The sequence below is a fragment of the Adiantum capillus-veneris genome, chromosome 15 (assembly GCF_014529385.1).
Source record: "Adiantum capillus-veneris isolate H3 chromosome 15, ASM1452938v2, whole genome shotgun sequence".
Taxonomy (NCBI): domain Eukaryota; kingdom Viridiplantae; phylum Streptophyta; class Polypodiopsida; order Polypodiales; family Pteridaceae; genus Adiantum; species Adiantum capillus-veneris.
Window position 1 is genome coordinate 57,316,442 of NC_140945.1, and position 25,917 is coordinate 57,342,358.

Below are 25,917 nucleotides of genomic sequence, written 5' to 3' on the forward strand. Positions count from 1 at the left end.
CATTGTCTTGCAACCATACATCAAAAAATATAGACATGCACATAAGGACACAAATCAAGACTATTACTAGAGCCTCAAGCTTTAAAGTGGATGTCTTATTGATAAGGATATGAGCATCACAATCTCGTGCCTTATCATCCAACCATACTGATGTTGTTGGGAGCACACAAGAACATCCAATGTGTCACTAACTCTTTGATTTCATCCTCTCTACTCAATTATACAATGAAGGAAAAGTCAATTAGCCCTCTTGACATTTGCGATGCTGACATGGTTGCCAAACTTGGTCTACCCAGCCTCAAAACCATAAAATAACAAATTAGAGGGAGCTCTTTCACTTTGCACAATACACAATGAGAGTGTGTGTGTGGAAGAGTATACCCCTCAAGCAACCCCCTAAATTGCTTTGGTCAACCCCCCTTGTAGCTCATGCTTGAAGCTCATTGGACCCCTCCTAGCCTAGCCAATCACAAGCAAGGGCATATCAAGCAACAAGGGAAGCCTTGGGACAAGCGTCCCCCTTTCCCCTTTAAGAGAGAGGACTTAATATATGCTAAAACAATTAATTAAATCCACTAAATTATCATTGGACCCCTTGGAAGGCCACCCAATAGGCTTTAGCCACACCATGAGGGTAACCTAGCTAGGGGCTTGATATGTGTCCTGCTTGCCTCTTGGGCAAGGGGTGCCCTTTGGGAGAGAGAGAGTGGTCAAGAAACCACCCCCCCTTCTTGCATGGCTTGCCCCCTCCTTGTAGGGATTTGGTTTGACTTTTGTGACACCTCAAGCCCCTCAACCTTGGGCCCAGTTCACACCACAAGCTTGGTCCTCAAGCCCCTCAACCTTGGGCTGGGTTCTTACCTCAAGTACATCCTAGCATCTCAAGCATGACAAGCACCTCAAGCATCTCAATCATCAATCACTTCAAGCATCTCAGTCATCAGGCATGACAAGCACCTCAAGCGCAACCCTAGATTACTAAGGTCAAAGGACTTTTAACACTAACTATTGGAGGTCTTCAATGAAGCTAACCCTAAGGTTTTTAAGCTCCATTGGTTAGCCTTGCTCTTTGATAGACCATCTCTCATTTGCACCCCTTTACCATTGGCCCCATGTTGAGATAGATCTATAACCACATGTTTATATCCTAACCCTTGTTCCCAGTTATTCTCCCACATTAAATGATCACTTTAATATGAGAAAATCATTTGGGTTGGTTAGATATTATATTTTATGACAACTGGACTTTCCAACGTTATAAGAGTAGGTGATATGCTACTTATGGAGTCCCCAATAAATTATTATTCCATGTGTCTAGGGCATGTAGAACAGCTAAAAGTTATTTCTCATAAATGCCTAAGACACGTTCATCTGTATTGACCCTTCGGCTCTCATATGCTATGGCATGCCCTTCTTGAAGCAAAACTACTCCAAGGAAATCACCACAAGCATCACATTGGACCTCAAATGGCTTTGAGAGATCCAAAAGCATGAGGACTGGTTGGCAGTTAAGCTTCTCTTTGAGCCTGTCAAAAGCATTTTTCTCCTTAGCAATCCATAAATACTTAACGTTCTTCTTAGTTAAGTCATGTAGTGGTCCTGCTATTTGAGAAAATTTTGCTATGAAGCGTCTATAATATGCACACATACCAATAAAGCTTCTTAGCTCATGTAGATTCCTTGGATTAGGCCATGCTTTGTTTACCTCTAATTTTGATGGATACATACGGATACCATCTTGAGAGATAATATGACCTAGGTATTGAATCTCTTGAAGGAAAAATTCACTTTTTTTTTGTTGAGAAAAAGCTTGTTCTCCCATGGTGCTTGAAAAATCACTTGGAGATGTTGCTTATGTTCCTCCAAAGACTTGGAGATGTTGCTTATGTTCCTCTAAAGAATTGGTCTAAAGATTTTCTCCATTACAAGATTGAACGTAGCTGGTGCATTAGTCAATCCAAAAGGCATGACTAGATATACATAAAGACCAAACGTTGTGCGAAACGCGGTCTTTAGGATATCTTCATCCACTATCCTTATTTGATGATAGCGACTTTTAAGGTCAATCTTTTTTTACACTTAAAAGACTAGAGAACAAACCATCCCTTTGTCAACCAATTCTTGTACTTGTCTCATGATCTCCTCTAGTTGAGCTTGAGAAACTCAATAAGGCAGCTTGTAAGGCGGTGAGCTTCCTAGTAGGAGCTCAATTCGATGGTCATCATCCCCTCGTTTTAGAGGTAAGTCCAAAGGGAGATCATCGATGAACACATCTTGGAATCCTTTTAAATTCCTACCATTTATATTTGATGAACATTAGGACCTTTTATGGATTCTTTGATAAAAATCATGTACGCGAAAATCGAGCTCTTTATTGATTTATAAAAAATAGAAGGATTTACAAGTGGTATAGTACGACCATAATCACTAGCATCTATATACATGCTCTTTCCCCTGAAGGTTAACTAGATTCTCCTTTCAGGGAACTTCATGTTGGCAACCACGCGATCAAACCATGGCGCCCCTAGGATAGCATCCTCATGTTGGAGAGGAGAGATGAAAAAGTCTTGTTTGTCAACATAGATTTGGACATGAAGCCTCAAATTCCCAATTAAGGGAGTAATGGAGGCTTGCTATCCCTTGAAAGCTGTGTGAGCCGTTATAACATCTCCCATCTCGAATCTTGAATGCCCAACTTGGTGGCCAACTCCGTTGATATGAACTTGTGAGTAGAGCCAGTGTCAAGCAGGATGAGGGCATCTATGCTCCCTTACCTCTCCCCAAGCATAGGAGAGAGATGATGCTTTGCAATGAGCATCCTCTTTTGGCGCTTCAATGATGGAAGCCCTAAGAGTCTCATTGCCAGCATTTTTCTTGGGGCAAGAACGATAGCCATGTCCTTGCTCCCCACACTTAAAACACTTATGGTCCTTGCGAAAAGATTCAAGCTCTTTAGGCGAGAGTTTGTTTTTCCTTTGTAAACTCCCTTGTTCTTGGACCGATTGTTGTTGTTGTTGTTGCAAGTCCCTTGGGAAGAATTTTGGGCATTCGTTTTCCCCTTTGCATCATTTTTGTCTTTGTTTTCCATGGGCTTGACATTCTGTCTAACCCTTGTTGTAAATTGATGTGTGAAGCAACCATGTTGTGATGGATTACTTCGGTGATAGAGCCAGGCCATTGAGAGTTGACGTATTTGACCATCTCTTAAGGAGCTCTTAAGGTAACCCCGCACAGAAATTTTTCTTTTGCTCGATGAAGCCTATCTTTTGGAAGACAATAGCCTTGAGATGTAAATCCCAAAACTTATCTACATATTTGTGGATAGACTCATGAGAGAGAAGCTTCAACTACGCCATTTGGTGAGCACTTTGTCCTTTGCATCGCTTGCAAGGAATAGCTTCATGATGGAAACACGTAGAGTTTTCCATGTCTTTGGGGCTTTTCCATTGCCACGATGGCTAGCCTACCATTGACAAGACAATTTTTGGAAGTACATAGCTACATGGCATAGCTTGGAGGACTCTGTAAAGCCCTCTTCTCCAAATGCCGCATCAAATTGCTGGATGAAGGCCAATACTTTGTCGGTGGAACCAAAGGTGCCATCATCATATTGTTTCCTCCCTCTTTAAGCTTCTTGAGCTTTTGTGACCTTCTCCATGTAGGGTGTGTTTTGTGATGTCCTCCCCTCTTGTATTCTCTAGGAGACTAGCAATAGCTTTCATCAAAGAGGAGGAAGGTGAAAAAGAAGGAGAAGAGGGTGACCTCTTTCTTGCCCTTTTCTTCCTTTGCTTCCTCTATTCCCTCTTGGAGTGATGAAGAGAAGGACTGTGTGTTGATATTTTCCTCTTGGGAGGAGTTGGCGCTCATCTAGACCGCCGTCTACATGGAGCAACATTTTAGAGGAATTTAAAGTTTCATTGCTTTCTTGCTCTTTGGATTCCTCTTCTCGTATGGGAAGAGTCTTCTTTGGGGGTCTCTTCAATAGGCCTCCTAAGCTCTCTCTCCTCTTGGATAGGAAGGGAAATCCCATAAGCGCGAAGTTGTTGAGTAACTTTGGCTTGCAAAGTAGGGTTGCCCATAGCTTGTTGCAACCTAGTAACGAGATAATTGACAAACATGGGGGCATCATCATTAGCACCTTCATGTGCAAAATCAAAGCTATCAATGTTCATTCTACTCTCTTGGTTATTGTCAGCCATGTTAACAAAATTTGTGTACTTACTTAGTGTATGCTTTTGCAATTCAAAACCTTAGTTGCTACTCCTCTTAGCCTTTGAAAATTAGCACTTAAGTATCTATACCCATGGCTCAAAGTGGTTAATTATAGAGAGTAGTGGAGTGGGTCTAATATTGCAGAATTTTCAAGGGCTAGCTCCTTTTCGACTTCTTATGGCTCAATAATGGTAAAGCCGTGGGCAAGTCTAAAAAGACCCCATTATTAATCCCAAAGCTCCCAAATTGTGCACCATATCCCACGTAGTGGGCTCAACAAAATCAACAATAGATCCCTGTCCCACTTACCCTAATATAATTAACAAAATGAACATTTATAGGCTACTTAAGGACCTCTCTTCTTAAGCAAGAAAAGAGAAACAAAATGTTATGATACCAATGTAATGGAAATGGCCTATTAACTTCAATAAGAGTAGCGTAAATTAGAGAAGTACTTTTATGATATTACTTGGTGAGCATAGCGGGTGAACTTAATTGATGGTAGCAACATAAACATAGCATTTAGCTAACTTGGCATGAACAATACTTTTGCAAGAGAGAGAGTTTAGATAACATGACAACAGTTGAGGACCGGATTTATGTGGAGCCAGTCCCCCCTCCAATAGGCATTTGTAGTATAGTTTCTCCCATCAAGAGATATTTGTTACAATACAATCTTTGTGTTCCTTTTGACCTAGTTGATGCAATGAAGATGGAAAGCTTCATGCATCATGAGCATAACATAAACTTTGTGGAAAGCATTAACTATCCCAAGCCTCGGTCCCAAGACCTCAAACACCTTTGAAGGTGGAGAGAGCTAGCAGGGAATGAGGGTAGCAAAGAGGAAGAAGAAACATTTCATAGGAGAAAGAAATAGTTCCTCACCTATCATCACTCTTTTTGCTAGCATACACAATAGCATAGTAATGAAGATGGAGAAGATGACAAGCTTAAGCATTGAAGCATGGCTCTTGGTTGGATTTGCATTCCATAGCCAAGAGTGTTGGTGTAGGCTCTCAACCTCTCTACTTGCTTGGAGAAGGAGAGGGAGATCTTGCACTTTGCACAATACACAATGAGAGTGAGTGTGAGTGTGTGTGGAAGAGTATACCCCTCAAGCAACCCTCTAGCTTTCTTTGGTCGACCCCCCCTTGTAGCTCATGCTTGAAGCTCATTGGACCCCTCCTGGTGGCCTAGCCAATCACAAGCAAGGGAATATCAAGCAACAAGGGTAGCCTTGGGACAAGTGTCCCCCTTTCCCCTTTGAGAGAGAGGACTTGATAAATGCTAAAACAATTGATTAAATCCACTAAATTATCATTAGACCACTTGGAAGGCCAACCAATAGGCTTTAGGGCACACCATGAGGGTAACCTAGCTAGGGGCTTGACATGTGTCCTACTTGCCTCTTGGGCAAGGGGTGCCCTTTGGGAGAGAGAGTGGTTAAGAAACCACCCCACTTCTTGTATGGCTCACCCCCTCCTTGTAGGGATTTATATTGAATTTTGTGACACCTCAAGCCCCTCAACCTTGGGCCCAATTCTCACCACAAGCTTGGCCCTTTGGGGGAGAGAGTGGTCAAGAAATCACCCCCCCTTCTTGCATGGCTCACCCCCTCCTTGTAGGGATTTCATTTGAACTTTGTGACACCTCAAGCCCCTCAACCTTGGGCCGAGTTCTCACCACAAGCTTGGCCCTTAAGCCCCTCAAGCTTGGGCTAGGTTCCCACCTCAAATACAACCCTAGCATATCAAGCACGACATGCACTTCAAGCATGTCATTCCTCAAGCACTTCAACCATCTCAAGCATCTCAGTCTTCAGGCATGACAAGCACCTCAATCTTGGGCCGCGTTCCCACCTCAAGCACAAACCTAGCTTACTAAGGTCAAAGGACTATTAACACTAATTGTTGGAGGTCTACAATGAAGCTAACCCTAAGGTCTTCAAGCTCCATTGGTTAGCCTTTCTCTTTGACACACCATCTCTCATTTGGGCCCCTTTACCATTGGCCCCGTGTTGAGATAGATCTATAAGCACATGTCTATATCCTAACCCTTGTTCCCGTTTATTCTCCCACATTAAATGATCATTTTAATATGAAAAAATCATTTGGGTTGGTTAGATATTAGATTTTATGACAATTCGTGAACGTGAGCCTACGACTAGCGAGATATAGACAAAATTAAATGTTTGTATATTGGATGAGAATGATGTACACAACCACATTGACACATTTATGACACTTATTTGCACACATCCAACAGATGTCGTGAAGAGACGTCTAACATTCCAAACAACTTGCCATGTAGAAGCATTTTTTTATTGACCAAATCATTCCCATTTTTACAAAGTCCAACATATAATACAACCATGTCTTGCAACACTGGCTATACCAAATTCCATGAACTTGATAATATTGCAATTAGTATGAAATGCATGATCACCAAAAATATTGGCTTCACAATTGGCACTACCAAATACAACAAAATCAATGGATAGGCAAATCGCACTTTCGTAGAGTGGATATCAATCAATGGAAGATGGTACCACATGTTTGTATTTCCTTTGACATTAGCATATGCCATGACACGCCACAAATCCCAAGGGGCAACAATATTGAAAAAGGTTCTACTTGTCTTCATAGAATCGTTGGGGTATTTTGATATTTTTTCTTAAAAATAGCAAACCCTATGACACGACCAACCAAGCATGGCGCAGGTCTATAAGGTTTCCAGATTCTGAAACCTTAAAGGTTGTATAAAGCTTAATCAAACTGATATGATTATTGAAAAAGCAATGTAGAATTGTCCGACCATGGCAAATATTGGTATTTTTGGAATCTTAAGCATAACAAACCTTGGGCTAGAAATGTTCAGATTTAAATTCGGACAAAAACTGACCCCGCTAGTCCTTCCGGAAGATTCAATGTAAATTAAATTATTAAGAAAAATTGAAGGGTTGCAGTAATCATTAAGCATAGACTTTAATAAAGGCCTCCCATATATTTACCAGATATTTACAAGATATTTACCAATTAAGCAAAAATAGGTCAAATTATAGCAGAATTGATAATTTAAAAGCTGGCAGGTAATGGGAGGGTCATCACTGACCTACCAGGGACTCATTTAGCAGCAGGGGGTGTTTTTTGACTTGCTGGGGATTGCTTGAACTGTAAGCAATTGCCTTTTATAGCCTGTGAGAGCTTGTAAGTGCCAGAAAACTATAAATAGGACCCCTTGCTTCACAAATTCGACAGACTCGGAGCCTTGACACACTCTCTCTCATCTAGAGTGAACGCTACACAGAAATCACTAGAGATTAATCTCTAGTTGATTAACCTAAACGGTAATTAGCCTAATCCTTCTTAATTAGCAAGGCTAGATTAATCTATTCTGTTAATAAATCAAAGATTAGGCCTATGTATACTCATAAACCCTCTCTTAATTAATTATTCTCTGCTGATTTTTGTAATTAAGCTTGGTAATGTTAAGCTAATTAATTATCCTATCATATTAGGGTTGAAATTAGCCAAATTAACCATAAATTAATGGGAAATATATTAATTAAGCTTAGATTAAGTTAAGATAAATATTAGAGCTGTATTAGACAGCCATTAAGCTAGGAAAATTATCCTATAATTTTTTGAGTAATTTTCCTAATTAATTAGGCAGAATTACATTGTTTTTAAGAGAAAATTAAACGGTAAAATAATCAAATTGATCCCAAAAGCTTTGAGTTATTTGTCAGTGGTTAATTCGGTGTTAACAAACCCCTGATAGTTAGGAGAAGCTCAAATCATTAATCTAGCTAATTACTTTAGTAGAATACTCTATTTTTTTAGTAAATTAAATAGAGGAAATTAGTAAATTGATTTCAAATGCTTTGATTTATTTATTAGTGGTTAATTAGGTGTTAAGAAACCCGTGATAATTAGGAGAATCTCAGATAATTAATATAGATAATTACTTTAACAGAAATACTCTGTTTTAGAAGAAATTAAATAGGGGAAATTAGTAAATTGATTTCAAATGCTAAGAGTTATTTATCAGTGGTTAATTAGGTGTTAAGAAACCCGTTATAATTAGTATAAGCTCAGATAATTAATCTAGCTAATTACTTTAGTAGAAATACTCTCTTTTTAGGAGAAATTAAATAGGGGAAATTAGTAAATTGATTTCAAATGCTATGAGTTATTTATCAGTGGTTAATTAGATGTTAAGAAACCCGTGTTAATTAGGAGAAGCTCGGATAATTAGTCTAGCTAATTACTTTAGCAGAAATACTCTATTTTTAGAGAAAATATATAGGCGAAATTAGTAAACTGATTTCAAATGCTTTGACTTATTTATCAGTGGTTAATTAGGTGTTAAGAAACCCATGATAATTAGGAGAATCTCAGATAATTAATTTATCTAATTGCTTTAGCAAAAATACTCTATTTTTAGAACAAATTAAATAGGAGAAATTAGTAAATTGATTTTAAATGTTGTGAGATACTTATCAGTGGTTAATCAAGTGTTTAGAAACCCCTGATAATTAGAGGAATCTCAGATAATAATCTAGCTAGTTACTTTAGCAGAAATACTCTGATTTTAGGACTAATTAAATAGGAGAATTTAGTAAACTCATTTCAAATGCTTTGATTTATTTATCAATGGTTAATTAAGTGTTGAAAAACCTCTGATAATTAGGGGAAGCTCGGATAATTAATCTAGCTAATTACTTTAGAAGAAACACTCTATGTTTTGGACAATTTAAATAGGGGAAATTAGAAAATAGATTCAAATTGAATTGAGTTATTTATCAGAGGTTGACTAGATGTTAGGAAACCTGTGATAATTAGGAAAAGCTTAAATGAGTAATCTAGCTAATTACTTTAGCAAAAATACTTTGTTTTCTAAAAAATTTAAATAGGGGAAATTAGCAAATAGGTCCAAATTGAATTGAGTTATTTATTAGAGTTTAATTAGATGGTAGGAAACCTGTGAAAATAAGGAAAAGCTCAAATGAGTAATCTAGCTAATTACTTTAGCAGAAATACTCTGTTTTTTGAACAATTTAAATAGGGGAAATTAGCAAATAGCTCCAAATTGATTTGCGTTATTTATCAGAGGTTAATTAGATGGTAGTGAGCCTGTGATAATTAGGGAAAGCTCAAATGAGTAATTTAGATGATTACTTTAGTAGAAATACTCTGTTTTTTGGACAATTTAAATAGGGAAATTAGCAAATAGATTCAAATTGAATTGAGCTATTTTTCAGAGGTTAACTAGATATTAGGAAACCCGTGATAATTAGGAGAAGCTTAAATGAGTAATCTAGCCAATTACTTTAGAAGAAATACTCTGTTTTTTGGACAATTTAAATAGGGGAAATTAGAAAATAGATTTAAATTGAATTGAGCTATTTATCAGAAGTTAATTCAATGTTAGGGAATCCGTGATAATTAGTATAAGCTCAAAGGAGTAATCTACATAATTACTTCAGTTGAATTACCCTGTTTTTAAGAAATTAAATAGGGGAAATTACCAAAGATTCAAATTAAATTGAACTATTTATTAGAGGTTAATTTGACTTTGGGGAACCCGTGATAATTATGCTACCATTAGAAAATTAGTTTAACCAAATATCCTAGTAAAATTACATTATTTTTAGGGGAAAATAAAAAGGGAAATATAGTAAATTAAACCGAAAACCTTTGATATCAATATTAGAGGAAGAATACACCTTGAGGAATCCATGATAAATATCCCAACTTTAGATAAATAGTTTAGGTATGTATCTTAAATAAAAATAACCGATTTTTGTATAAAAGGGACAAGGAAAATTATGAAATGAATTTACCTAATTGCCAAATAAATAACCGAGGTCCAAAATTCTTATTGAAGAGTGGGAAAAATATTTACTTATAGCATAAATAAGTTATAGAAGGAATATCTTATCAAATCGACTATTAAAGATCCCTATTTATTTCAAAAATCCTTATTTTTGGGTAAACAAGGAAAAAGAAGACTATTCAATTAAGCTTCTAATGGATTAAGTCTTTTTATACGGCTGCCGACATGGCTCCCAAGAGAACCAGGGGAAATCCTCTTACTGAGGAAGAGGATGTTAGCAACAAGCGAAACAAAGCCACAAATGACCATGAGGCTGGGCCTAGCCATAGGCCAACAGAGGAGAGTCTACGGGCACCCGCCCCACAGCACATGGACGAGTAGTCCCAGGTGGGTTTCGCATTATTCAATTAAGTTTTTTTTTAAAAGTTTAAGTTCATTTTTTAGTTAGCATTGCATACGTAAAGTTAGGAAGGATAAACTGGCTAAAAACGGAAGGTAACTTCCAACGTGCATTTGTTTATAATGTAGGAAAGAATTGTTTGGGTTAAAATTGGTTGAAATAGGAAAGATATGATTCATCATCCTTAAGACAGTTTGTCTCAAGACACCTCCGACTCCTTAGTATAAATTGATGATAATGATTGGCTTTCTAGCCACGGATAAGTCGGTTACCCCAATGAACGATGAGTTTCTACTCCGTGTCATGTCATGATGTTTCTACATAAGTTAGGATACCGTTTTTATCCTAGGGGAGCCGCCCGGTTGTATGGGCAACTGGTTTAGTGTATGGGCACCCGGAACCTTGGATGGGGGTTTATCCACTCCGGATTTCAATAAGCAATGGGTGTCGTTTTTCACCCTTAGGTGGTCTTGAGACAAGAAGAGTACTGGTCATGGTAATTATGGACAATGTTTTGATTGACAGTACCCTGTCTTAAGTTTAAAGATGTCTGTTTTCTAAAAGAATGCTTTCAATGCTGTCTCCAAGGAATTACTGTGATGGAACGTTAAAAGAAACCATTATTTTAAATGTTAAAACAATGTGATAATAAAATAAATGAATCTTGTGTGAGTGCGGGGTGGTAAGTGGGGATTGACTAAGGTTGTCAATCATGGACGGGTGGACCTGATTAGTCGGGTAACTATCCATCCCTGCGCACTAAAACGTTTAGAAAACTTCTTCACTTGGAAGAGGAGTCCACCAATGGCTGTTCCCTCACATCTGTTAGAGGGAAAAAAGCGTTGGTTGAGGATACCTTAGCCCAATTGTGGCAGTTATAGGGTCGAAATATTTTTTTGGACTTTTAATATGTTGTCCCGTTTCCGCTGCGAGACAGGACTAGGTCTTCTTCTAACGCTATAGACCCAAGCCATTGTCAATGGTAAATGTCTATTCCTTGGATTTTTCTTATTTAGAGACTCTGATTTTTATCAGACCTAGAGACCTGTCAAGGATCCCATCTCGATCTTGGTATTGCCGGGTTGGGGACTTTACAAGGTCCCAAAAGATCAAGAAGTTCAAAGAGGGACGAAAGAGTAAAAGGGGAAAACCAATGCCCAAAATTGTTCCCAAGGCAATTCCAACAACAACAATCGGTTCAAGGAGAAGGGAGGTTACAAAGGTAAAAATAAACTCTCTCTTGAAGAGCTTGAAGCTTTTCGCAAGGACGACAAATGTTTGAAGTGTAGGGAGCAAGGACATGGCTATAGTTCTTGCCCCAAGAGAAATGCCCGCAATGAGACTCCTAGAACTTCCACTATCAAAGCTCCAAAAGAGGATGCTCATCGCAAAGGATCACCTCTCTCCTATGCTTGGGGAAAGGTAAGGGAGCATGATGCTTCCATCTTGTTTGACCCTGGCTCTACTCACAACTTCATATCAATGGAGTTGGCCACTAAGTTGGGCATTCAAGATTTTGAAATGGGAGATATTGTAACTGTTGATGCAGCTTTCAAGGGATAGCAAGCCTCCATTACTCCCTTGATTGGGAAGTTGAGGCTTCATGTCCAAAGCTACGTCAACAAAGAAGACTTTTTCATCTCTCCTCTTCAACATGACAATGTTATCCTAGGGGCACCATGGTTCAATGCATGGCTACCAACATGAAGTTCCCTGAAAGGAGAATCTACTTCACCTACAGGGAAAAGAGCATGTATACAGATGCTAGAGAGTCTGGTTGTACTATACCACTTGTAAATCCTCCTGCTTTTGATGAATCAATGAAAAGCTCAGTTTCTATGTACATTTTTTTTTCAAAGAGTCCCTAAAAGGTCCTAATGTTTCATCAAATATAAATGGTAGGAATCAAGAAGAGCTAGACTTGTCTAATTTTCTAAATGGATTCCAAGATGTGTTCATCGATGATATCCGTATGGACTTACCTCCAACACGAGGAGATGATGACCATCAAATTGAGCTCCTACCAGGAAGCTCACCGACTAACAAGATTCCTTATTGAGTTTACCAAGTTCAACAAGAGGGGATCATGAGGAAAGTACAAGAATTGGTAGACAAAGGGATGGTGAGGCCTAGCTCCTGTCCCTTTTGTTCTCCAGTCCTTTTAGTGCAAAAGAAGGATGGTACATACCGCATGTGCGTGGACTATCAAGCACTAAACCATATCACTATCAAAAACAAATTTCTCGTTCCTTGGGTAGAAGATCTATTTGATAAGCTACAAGGCTTGATCTACTTCAGTAGGGTTGACCTTAAAAGTAGCTACCATCAAATAAGGATCGTGAATGAAGGTATCCTAAAGGCCGCGTTCCGTACAACATTTGGTCTTTATGAATATCCAATCATGCCTTTTGGCTTGACTAATGCATCAATTATGTTCAATCGTTTAATGGAGAAAATCTTTAGACCCTATTGCAAATTCACTGGAGTGTTCTTTGATGATATCATCATCTAGTCCAAGTCCTTGGATAAACACAAGCAACATCTCCCGGTGATTTTTCAAGCATTGAGGGAGAACAAGCTTTTTATCAATCAAAAGAAAAGCGAATTTTTCCTTCAAGAGATTCACTAATTAGGTCATATTATCTCTCAAGATGGTATCCGTATGGATTCATCAAAGTTGGAGGTAATAAAAGCATGGCCTAATCCAAGGAATCCACATAAGCTAAGAAGCTTTATCGTATGCGTGCATACTATAGACGCTTCATAACAAAATTCTCTCAAATAGCAAGATTATTGCATAACACAAGAGAACGTTAAGTATTTATGGACTGCTAAGGAGCAAAATTCTTTTGACAAGCTCAAGAAGTCCTTATGCTTCCGGATCTCTCAAAGCCATTTGAGGTCCAATGCAATGCTTGTGGTGATTGCCTTGGAGCAGTCTTGCTTCAAGAAGGGCATACCATAGGATATGAGAGCCGAAGGCTCAATGCCGATGAACGTGTCTTGGGAATATATGAAAAAGAGTTTTTAGCTATTCTACATACCCTAGACACATGGAAGCACTATCTATTCGGGACTCCATTTATTTTACGAACAGACCACCAAAGTCTCAAGTACTTCCTGACGCAAATCAAGCTTTTCAACAAACAAATGAGGTGGGCAAATTTTCCTTTGCAATTTTATTTTCATATTGCTCACATTGTTAGTAAGCACAATAAAGTGGCTGATGCACTTTCACGACGACCAAGAATTAATGCGGTGTCTATAGCAACTTACAATGCTCTTTCTTCTATGATAGATGAGTATGCTACTGACCTTGACTTTAAAGACATAATGTCAGTCCTTGGTTAGGGGAAGAAAGAGGAACCATTCACTTTGTAGGATGGTTATCTTTTCCATGGCAATAGGATATGTGTTACCCACTCCCTTCGTGAGAAAGTCATGTATGAATCCCATGCTTCTCTCTATTCGGGGCATATAGAGAATCCACCTACTCTTCAAGGAGTAGATACATACTTTTATTGGCCTACCATGAAAGTGGACATACAAGAGTATGTTTCAAAATGTGTGGTATGCCAAAAGACTAAGTATGATAGAGGGAAGCAACCTGGATTACTCCAACCATTGCCAATCCCTACTTCACCATGGGAGAGTATATCCATGGACTTTATCTTTGGATTACCCAAGTCTATCCATGGAAATATGGGAATATGGACAATAGTCGACAGGTTTAGCAAGAAAGCACACTTTATTCATGTCAAAAATATTATTAAGGCACACCAAATGGAAACTTATTCATATCTCAGATTTTCAAACACCATGGATTGCCAACATCCATTGTGTCAAATAGAGATCCAAGAATGACCCGTAATTTTTGGAAAGGTCTCTTTGAAAATCTAGATACAAGATTGAATTTCTCTTCGGCCTATCACCCACCAACTGATGGCCAAAGTGAGATAGTCAATCTTACCATACTTGATCTACTAAAGACTTATGTTAAAGAAGTAGATCAATGCTCACAATGGAAGAAGTACTTACCCCTTGTAGAGTATACGTACAATAATATTGTCCATACTTCTACGAGAAAAGCACCTTTTGAAATCATAGAGGGAAGACCTAAAAGTCCCTCGCTACTTAAAGTACATGGGAAGATCTTCGTTGCCGATGAGTATAAGCCGTGACCTACAATAATCTTTCCAAAAGATTAAGGAGGCTATATCCATCTCTCAAAAAAGGCAAAAAGCTGCTTCTGCCAAGCACATAAGGGCCTTAACATTCAAAGAAAATGATTGGATCTTACTTAAGTTTCCCAAGGCTCGATTGAGGCACACGGCGGGCAAAAATCCTATGGGCCATCAAAAGTATTATGCTAAACTAGGAAAAAGATACTATGGTCCTTTTCAAATCTGGAAGCCAATCAATGAGATGGCTTATTGACTCAAGCTGCCCAACAATTGGCTCATACACAATGCTTTTCATGTGAGTCTACTTAAGCCCTATAAAGGAGAGTCACCAAGTGAACCAATTATTGAAGACCCTCTGAAATCAAAGACCGAGAATAGGTGCCACAACCCAAAGTTATCCTTCGGCATGAAGACAAGGTACTACAACATGGTAATTTTATCCGACGGTATCTTATTAAGTTAAAAAAATTTATCCTTTTGAAGATGCTAGATAGATGCAAGGAATACAGCTTAAGGATAGTAAGAACCTTGTCAATGCTACCATAGAGTAAGAAAATTTACATGTTTCTTTTAAATGATCAATGTTTTTGTCTTGTAAGACTAGTTCTCTTTTTATTGTTCACAAATTTCAATAGTATGCATACTTTCAATCATGTTTGTGATGACGATGTCTCTCAAACACCAAGTAAAATTTGTCACTCTACTTTGGGAGAATGAAATGGACTAAAGAGAAGACATGTTTGCGGCAGCTACGTCTCCCAAGCACCAAATGGATTAGTCATCTATCTTGGAATGATATTGTAGGGTAAAAAGGGATCCTCTACCCGCTAAGAAACATTGACTAATGACTAAAACTTTATCTGTTCTACCTCATAGTCAAGGACGACTATGATTTCAAGGGAGAGCTAATGTCATAAAACCTAATAACTATACCCAAATTATTTTCTCATATTAAACTGATCACTTAATGTGAGAGAATAAACGGGAACAAGAGTTAGAATATAGATATGTGCTTTAGATGCATCTCAACACGGGACCAAAGGTAATGGGTCCAAACGGGAGATGGTCTATCAAAGAGCAAAGCTAATGGAGCTTCAAAGACCTTAGGGTTAGCTTCATTAAAGACCTCCAATAGTTAGTGTGAAAAGCCTTGGACCTTAGCTAAGCTAGGGTTGTGCTTGAGGTGGGAACCCGGCCCAAGCTTGAGGTGCTTAATGACTAAGAAGCTTGAGGTGCTTGTCGTGCTTGATGACTGAGTTGCTTGAGGTGCTTGATGACTAAGATGCTTGAGGTGCTTGTCGTGCTTGAGATGTTAGGGTTGTACTTGAGGTGGGAATCTAGCCCAAGCTTGAGGGGCTTAAAGGCCGAGCTTGTGGTGGGAATCGGGCCCAAGGTTGAGGGGCTTGAGGTGTCAAAAAATCAACAAGGATCCCTACAAGGAGGGGGCGAACCCTACAAGTAGGGGCATGAGAGAGAACACACACACCCTCACACAAGGCAAACCTAGACCAAGGAGGCCACAAGGACACATGTCAAACTCTTCTCCATGTTACACTCATAAGGTGCCTAGAGCCTATTAGTTGGCCTCTCAAGGGATCCAATGAGAAATTTTTTTATTTAATTAATTTTTAAAGCATTATTCAATCCCTCTCTCTCAAAGGGGTAAGAAGGAAACTTTTCCTAACGCTACCCTTGTTGCTTTGATATGCACTAAGCATGTGATTGGCTAGGCTTGAGGAGGTCCAATCAGGTGCAGGCTAGTGCTAGAAGAGGGGTCGGCCAAAGCAAAGAGGGGGCTATCTTGGGGGGTATAATCTCCCCCACTCTCTCTCTCTCTCTCTCTCTCTCTCTCTCTCTCATTGTGTGAAGTACAAAGTGCAAGAGCTCCATCTCCTTCTCCAAACTTATGGAGAAGTTGAGATCCTACACCAACACTCTTGGCTATGGAACGCAAATCCAACCAAGAGCCATGCTTCAATGCTTAAGCTTTCCATCTTCTCCATATTCATTACTATACTATTATGTATGCTAAGTAAGAAGAGTGATGATAAGTGAGGAACTATTTCTTTCTCCTAAGAATGTTTCTTCTTCCTCTTACCTCTCCTCATTCCCCGCTAGCTCTCTCCACCATTGAAGGTGTTTGAGGGCTTGGGACTAAGGCCGGGGATGGTTAATGCTTTTTACAAAGTCTATGTTATGCTTGTGATGCATGAATCTTTCCATCTTCATTGCATCACCTAGGTCACAAGGAACACAAATATTGTATTGTACAATTTCTCTTGATGGGAGAATCTATAATACAAAGGCCTATTGGAGGGGGGACTGGCTCCACATAAATCCAGGTTCTGAACTGTTGTAAAGTTCTCTAAACTCTCTCTCTTGCAAAAGTATTGTTCATGATGCCAAGTCAATTAAGTATTATGGTTATGTTGCTACTTCTAATTAAGTTCACCCTCTATGTTCTCAAAGTAGTCTCAAAAAAATGCTCACTCTAATTCTCCTAATTCCGCTATTCTCGAAGTTCATAGGCCATTTCCAGTATAGAATGGTAGGCACCTCTTTCATTTTCTTTGTGTTTTCTATGGTTGGGTTCAAACAAGGCAGTATAACTCCTCCATGCAGGGGTGTCAAAATTGTGTGGCTAGACTTGGTTCATCGCGGCTGTAGTTTCTCTTCCTTCGGGACCACCATACTTCTTCCACCTCTCCCTCTTTTCCACTCTTCCTCATCAAGCGTCAACGACAAGCTTTTCCTCCTTCGTACTCGTTTGAACTCAACCTATGGTTGTAGGCCCTCCTCACTATATGGCATGTGTCATTCAAATGGTATCAACATCGGGATTAACCACGGCCGTAGATCCTGTATGATGGCACCTGAATTTACGAGACACTGAGCGAGGCCCGTGCACCCAAATTTATAGATAATCCAAAGCGGGTATTTTGCTTGGTTTGAAAGGCGGGAAGATTGAGGGCCTGGAACCTGCATAGTGCATTGGACTAGCGAGAGTCGTCGTCTGCGAATGGGGTAGTGCAAGGGGGTCTTGACGCCTCATTGTGGCGATGCGAGGATATTCGATGTCTTGGGGTGCTTCGAGGAGGGTTGATGGCCACACACACGCACACACGCTTGGGGTGGGAGAGGGGTTTGTGTCATGAAGGAATTGGTTCCCTTTAGGGTTTAAATCAACGCTAGCCCACAATCTCTCTCTCTCTCTCTCTCTCTCTCTCTCTCTCTCTCTCTCTCTCTCACACACACACACACACACACACACATGCTACATTCATGAGGACCGTCCAACAAAAGGTTGAAGGAGGTATGCACACGCTCGTCTTGACACACATTCCCTTGTTTATGAACGATGAGGAATCAAGGAGATCCAACATGCCGGTCTTTGAATCGACGACTAGCCCATTTTGAAATTGAAGAGGATCGACGGGCACTCGGAGCGCTCTTGGACGAGGTATGTTGGCCATATTCATATTTGTTTTGTGCATATATCTAGCTCTTAATGATGTTTCTAGCCATTTTTGTTTGTGGCTTGTATTGTAAATTAGGAGGGGCCATATGCAATGGGAAAATTTTCAAAAAATGTGAGGGGCATAAACGGAAAGTGTCGTGCCAAAGGGGTTACACTTATTAACAATGGTAAGCTCCACATTTGAGGATATGAAAAGAGAGAGAGAGAGAGAGAGGGAGGGAGAGAGATCACATTGTGATGCATAGGTTTTTCCTTATTACATTGAGGATATTAGAGGTAAGGATGGTGTCCTTGTCCGCTATTGTTGTGCAACGGAGGAATGTCCACAATGGGGTAAAGCATGGGATAAACGTGTCGATATCATTTGACATATCCAAGAGAAGCATGACCTCACGATCGACATTCCTCGTAGGGCCGTAGAAAGACCAAAGGATAGCCAACGTATCCCATTTCCAACCGAGTCACTGTCACATAGGCAAACAAAAACTCAATTTCAAAGCATCGAAATGCGTGTGAAACTCGTAAGACAAAAGCATCATAAATATTTAGAAGATGGGGCACACAAGAGATGGTTTTTTAGTTCTCTTAATGGCAAAATACCTTACGAGGAATGGAGAGTGCAATATGTAGAAGAAGAAATGGCGGAGTGGGAGAAAGGCATGCCGAAGCGGATTGCCAAAATGCAAGCAAGGATTGCGAAAGGATACAATGAAATGGTATGACAGTATTTTGTTCTTTTCTGGTTATTTTTTGTTGCATGTCTTATATTATGCACCTCTAGAATGATGATTTTACTAACTTGCTTGGTTCACAATATCGAAAATAGTCACGAAAGTACAAAGGAGTTAAAGGAGAGCAAGAAGATTATGAAGAGGGGGGCTCTAGTGATCAAGAAAAAAGCAACGATGTCTCCATAGATTTGGAACGAAAAAAGGGAGAAGTCAATAATAACAATACCATTACTCTAGTATGATGTTGAGATCATTGCATTGTTTTGTTATAGCTGCTATGTATGAGCATTGTTGCTTGCCAACAAAGGCTTCACAAAAAGTCATGGGTGATTGTGACAAGACACCGGAGAGGATGGAAAAGTTAATGCTCAAGCTTGTTATTAACTTTGAAAGCATGCCTTTTGTTTACTTTAACATTCTCAATGGAGGTCAATTCATAGTTAAAAGTTTGAAAGATGGGTGAGAGTAAGATACATATCAATGTTTCTTCTCCACCGGCATCCATGGGGCTTTCACCCGCAAAAAACACAAGGTATGAAACTAGAATTAGTAACAAAAATGATTTGCTATCTTTTTTGGATACGGTTATTATGAGCATGATGCTTGCATAGGTCATCTACAAAAAATATTGTCCATTTACATTCCAAGTTGTACGGGTTCACGGTTCACTATGATTCAAATCTTGCAAAGAACATAGCAACAAAAAAATCTTCTTCTCGTACTATGTGTAGACATGTAGTAGTGTTAGTGTGTATACGCGCTTCACCAGGGGCACTTTTCTCCCACTAGGTTTTTCCCCCTGGACATCCGGTGTGAAAGGACATCTTATCTCTTAGGGTTTCATATAAGCTTTGTAGCTCTGAGTTTGTATTAACTATTATTCCAATACAGAGAGAGAGACTACAGAGATCTCGTACACAAGCTCTGTGTCTTCTCCTTCTCCATCTTCTTCCTACTCTGAGTTGATGTCTTCCTTCTGTTTCCTGTTTCATCATCTTCAACAATTGGTATCAGAGCAAGGTGATTTCCAGAGCCTCTACTTGCGTTTTCGCATCCACGCGCGCAATCGCAGTTTTCAGGCAGTTTTCGAAAAATTTGCTCGTGGGAGCATCCTCGACGTTCCGGGAGTATTCTAAGCAGGTGACCTGCGGTTTTACCCCCCTTTCGAAGCCGTTCGAGCCCTCAGAATTTTGTTCTGAGCAGCGTAGCAGAAGTTACTTTTCGGAGGCATTTAGATCAAGAGGGTGTGCTTTTTGACAGATTTTCTTCAGGTAAACAGTTCTTTTGGGAAGCAGCTTGTCTTAGCTTTGTGCTGAGATTTTGTGTAGAGTTTTGCTTGGATTGGAGAGGAGATTTGTGAATCTCTTGGAGGTTCTTTTGCTCTCTTGTGTGCATCTACAGTATGGCTCAATCTACGGAGAAAGAGATTTTTGGTGCGTTTACATCCGAAGACAAATTGGATGGTACCAACTATTCTCATTGGTCTTTTATGGCCAAAAATGTTTTGGTTGGTAAAGGATTGTGGGATTATGTATCTGGAGGTGAAGTTCGTCCAGGTAGCATTGCACCTGCCACGCCTGGTCGTGGTGCAGCTGTTGGTGCAGGACCCTCACAAGTCACTCCAGAGCAAAAGAGATGGGATACTAAAGATGCACAGGCTATGGCTGTGATTGCCTTAACCATAAAGAGGACAATCACACCACATATCAGATCTTGCAAAACTTCTGAGGATGCTTGGAACACTCTGCAAGCTATGTTTGGAGGAAGAAACGCTGCCAGAATAGAGTTTTTGAAGAAACAACTTGACAAAATACAGATGGACGAAGGTGACGATATTTTCGAGCATCTTACAAAAATCAGGGATCTTAAAGAGCAATTGCTTAGCATTGATGAAGTGATTCCAGAGAAGGACTTGGTTTCCAAAACACTCAATTCACTACCACCATCTTATTTGACTTTTCAGACTTCTTTGACTCTGTCTTTGCGAGCTAATCCTGACCCTCTTCATTTTGAAGAGTTAGTGGCTTTGCTATTGCAGGAGGATCAATCACTTAAGAACAAGTCTTTACAGGTGGATGGTATGGATCATGCTCTTGTTGTACAGAACAAAAACAAGGGTAAAGAGAGTGCTCATCACTCCAAGTCTGGTGCAGGACAGTCTTCAGAGAAGTCTAAAGGTGATTCCGATAAGTCCAAGAAGAAAGGTAAATGTCACTACTGCAAGAAACCTGGTCACTACATTAGTGAGTGTAAAAAGCGAATTGCTAAAGAAAAGAAGAAAGAGTCAAGTTTGGTTGTTTCAGCTTCTGGTGATTCTTCTATAGCTAAAGAAGAGTCTGCAAACTTTGTGCAGGATTCTTATGCTTTTGTAGTATGTTCAGATTTTTCTGCTTACAGTGTTGACAAGACACAAATGATTTGGTACTTTGATAGTGGTGCATCCAGGCATATTACTTCAAGGAAGGATTTGTTTTGTTCATTGGATGCATCTCCAGCAAGAAAGAAGGTGACATGTGCAAATAATGCTTCTTATCCAATCAAAGGCGTTGGTAAGATTTTGATTGGATAAGAAGCATTATTTGCACATGTCACCTTCTTTCCTGCTGGAGCTGCATCCAATGAACAAAACAAATCCTTCCTTGAAGTAATATGCCTGGATGGTTCAGATTTATGCTTGCCAGATGTCTTATATGTTCTAGGGATCAAGAAGAATTTGTTGTCTGTATCCTCTCTTGCAAAAAATGGTCTTCGGGTCATTTTTGAGGATGACAGATGTGTTGTACGAGATCGAGAGAATGGTTATTCTCTTATCACTACAGGTACGCTGGACAATGGACTATTTGTGCTAGATCGTTATGAAAAGCAGATTCAGGTATGTATTGCAGAAACAAAGACTCAAGCCATGCAGGATGCTGAGTTGTGGCATGCTAGATTTGGGCATGTTGGTTATGGCAGTTTGATGACTTTACAACGTCATAATATGGTGCATGATTTGTCTTTATTGGAGATGCCACCAAGACATGTATGTGAAGGTTGCGTTCTTGGAAAGATGCACAGATTTGCATTTTCGCAGGATGGTTCAGTTAGAGAGACACGAAAGTTGCAGCTTGTACACAGTGATGTATGTGGTCCTATGAGGACGCCATCCATAGAAAACAGCCTTTATTTTGTGACCTTCATTGATGACTTTTCCAGGTTATGTTGGGTGTATCCACTCAAATCAAAGTCAGATGTGTTTGCAGTTTTTCAACATTATGTCGCCATGGTTGAAAATGAAACAGGTTGCAAAGTACAGACTCTTCGTACCGATCGAGGAGGTGAATACATGTCAGGTGCATTTAAGGATTTTTTGGGAAAGAAAGGCATTAAACACCAATGCACTATGCCATACACACCACAACAGAATGGTGTTGCAGAAAGGAAGAACAGGCCTTTAATGGAGACGGCTAGATGTATGCTCAAGGCTAAGAGTTTGCCTCATAAGCTATGGATGGAGGCAGTTGCTTGTGCAGCACATGTTTTGAACAGGTGTCCTACTCGTGCCTTGAAGACCATTACTGCATATGAAGCTTGGTATGACAAAAAACCTTCAGTCAGTTATCTTCGTGTTTTTGGTTGTCTTGCTTATGCTTACATCCCTCAGCAGTTACGTGGGAAGCTTGATGATAAGGCAATCAAATGTATATTTGTGGGGTACAGTAGTGGAAGTAAAGGTTATAGACTTTACAATCCTGCTACAAACAAGATTTTTGAAAGTCGTGATGTAATTTTTGCAGAAACTACTGCTCAACCTATGGTTGCTTTTGATGTACCTCATATACAGACACATGATGTATTTGAAGGTTTGCTTCCTTCTTTTGTGGAGAATCAAGAATCACAACAGGTTGATAATCTTGATCAATCTTTTGATCAGCATGTGACACCTCATGATGTAGAGGAAATTGTGCGTGAAGAGCAAGAAGTTCTCAGGGAAGAAAGAACCTTGCCTAAATGGGTTCAGAAAACTTTGCAGGATAGCAAGTTGGATGCATCGTTGCCACAAAAAACACGTGCTGGTACTACTTTTGGCAGAGAGCAAGTAGATTTGGCTTGCTTTAGCACTCTTTGTGATGCAGATGAGCCTGATTCATTTGAACAAGCTTTAGAGTGTGTTCAGTGGAAAGATGCTATGTAGCAAGAAATTGATTCTATTCATAAGAATCATACATGGGATCTAGTGGACTTGCCTACAGGTAATAAGCCTATTGGTACAAAGTGGGTTTTTAAGGTAAAAAGGAAACAAGATGGTACTGTTGACAGGTACAAAGCAAGGCTTGTGGCAAAAGGCTATGCGCAACAGAAAGGCATAGATTATGATGAAACCTTTGCTCCTACTTCTCGTGCGTCCACAGTTAGATCACTAGTTGCAATTGCTGCTCATCATGGTTGGAAAGTGCATCAGTTGGATATCAAAACTGCTTTTTTGAATGGTGATTTGCAGGAAGAAGTTTATGTAAGTCAACCAAGTGGTTTTGTTGTAAAAGGTCAAGAGCAAAAGGTATGTAGATTGCGTAAAGCTTTGTATGGTCTCAAACAGGCTCCAAGAGCATGGTATGAGAAGATACATACTTATTTGATTGGCCAGGGATTTCAGAATAGTCCAACAGAAAGTACTTTGTATGTCAAAAAGAGAGATGGAGTTCTCATTATGCTAACACTTTATGTGGATGATATGCTTCTTACAGGCAATACTGCAGATGAAATTGAAGCGTTTAAAGATGCTTTGAGAAAAACCTTTGAGATGTCTGATCTTGGTTTGCTACATTATTACTTGGGTATTCAGTTTGTGCAATCAAAGGATGGCATATACATGTTGCAGGCAAAATATTTGCATAAAATTTTGGATAAGTTTGGTATGCAAAATTGTAAACCAATCTCTACACCCGTAGAAACTGGATCAAAGTTGAGCATGCACGATGCTGGAGAACCTTTTGATGTACATACTTATGCAGCAGCGGTTGGTTGCTTGATATATTTGGCAGGCAACACTCGTCCAGACATTCAATTTGGGGTTTCACAAGCAAGCAGATTTATGCACAGCCCAGGTATGCATCATTGGCAGGCTGTGAAGCGCATACTTCGTTACCTTTCAGGTACCCCTAATCTTGCCATGTTCTTTCCAAGGGGGGATATGTATGGAAAGCACAGTTCTATGCAGCTTCTTGGTTACAGCGATTCAGATTGGGCTGGTGATTTTGACACACGACATTCCACAAGTGGCAATTGTTTTTTCTTGGGAAATGCATGTATATCTTGGCTAAGCAAGAAGCAACCCACAGTGGCTACATCAACTTGTGAAGCTGAGTACAGGGCAGCTTTCACGGCAACAGTTGATTGTGTATGGATACGCATGTTATTGGCAGATCTTTGTGAGTGTCAACAGGCACCCACTACCATTTTCACTGGCAGTCAGAGTGCTATGGCAGTTGCAAGGAATCCAGTATTTCATGCAAGAACAAAGCACATAGAGGTTCACTACCACTATGTCAGGGAAAGGCTACATGCAGGGGAGATCACACTAACTTACTGTCCTACACAGGATAACATTGCAGATCTATTTACGAAGGCGTTATCACGAGAAAAGTTTGAAGCTTTCCGAAAAGCTTTGGGCTTACTCTCATACACATGATGATCTGCTACCTTGTACGGATTCACACTATCACTACAGGGGGGATTTGTAGACATGTAGTAGTGTTAGTGTGTATATGCGCTTCACCAGGGGCACTTTTCTCCCACTGGGTTTTCCCCCCTGGACATCCGGTGTGAAAGGACACCTTATCTCTTAGGGTTTCATATAAGCTTTGTAGCTCTGAGTTTGTATTAACTATTATTCCAATACAGAGAGAGAGACTACAGAGATCTCGTACACAAGCTCTGTGTCTTCTCCTTCTCCATCTTCTTCCTACTCTGAGTTGCTATCTTCCTTCTGCTTCCTGTTTCATCATCTTCAACACTATGGCTGTATTTTTATTGTAAGACCTCTCTTACATATCAAGCGTTACTTTGTTTTTTGAACTGTAATTGAGACTTTTGGTTATGTTAGATGGCTTGAGGACACTCTTGATGGAGAGGCTTTAAACCGAGTGTGGTTTATTGATACCTTGTGGTATTCATTTATGCAAACCACTACTACTAAAAGAGCTGTGCGTAATTACTATGGTTGAGTTGATCTTTCTACACAAGTACTTACATTCTTTCCTGTTGTTGATGAGTAAGTCATTCTTGAGTGGTTCTTCAAGCTTATTTTTGTTTTGGTATTGAGATTTCTACGCAATCTTATACAATTTTATTGGTACTGGGATTATTGGACATTAGTTTTGTTCTTCGATTGTCACTTGTGCCCAATTAGACATCTACCAAAGGACAAGAGCGCAATTCTCTTCTTTGATTCGCTCTCATTGCGCTCACTCAATCAATACATCTCGCCTGTCAAGAGGTATGATGCTTTGAATGGCTCCGTTTTATGTGCTTGAGATCATCTTATGTTTATGTAGGGATTCTCTGACATTGTTTTTTTTCCTACGAGCATAGAGTTTTGCAGCATTTTTCAGCTTATGCAACACATACTCAACTAATAATGGAGCTTAGTCATCTCAAGGATTGTCACATGCAGACAATGGTGGTGGGTAATATGGTTATGTTTGCATTATTTCAAGAATAATGATTTTGAATATGTGTCACATGACTTGATGTAGTTGCATTATTTCAAGAATAATGATTTTGAATATGTGTCACATGACTTGATGTAGATGCCCACACAATCAAACACCAAAGATTGCGAGTTTTATATTATGTTCGTCATAAAGCTTTTATTTGTGGCTATCATGGATGGTATGCCATACCAAAACCCGGTAATGTTGTCATGCTAATGATGTTTACAATGAACGATGTCTAGTATGAATGCCCTTGCTCTAAAACATTACCTTATTGCAGTTCATGAAAACTTGGTTTTCACACGAGCAAGTGGAGGCAATGAAGATAGCATTCGATTCTTGGGCTCAAGAAAGTAATGTGGACAACACATCGTCTGTGTAG

General features: G+C 39.6%; 1 pseudogene; it reads left to right on the plus strand.

Annotated features, from left to right (window-relative positions):
- The first annotated feature begins 17,992 nt into the window (after window positions 1–17,992).
- On the plus strand, window positions 17,993–25,917 carry LOC147440728 (uncharacterized; annotated as a pseudogene).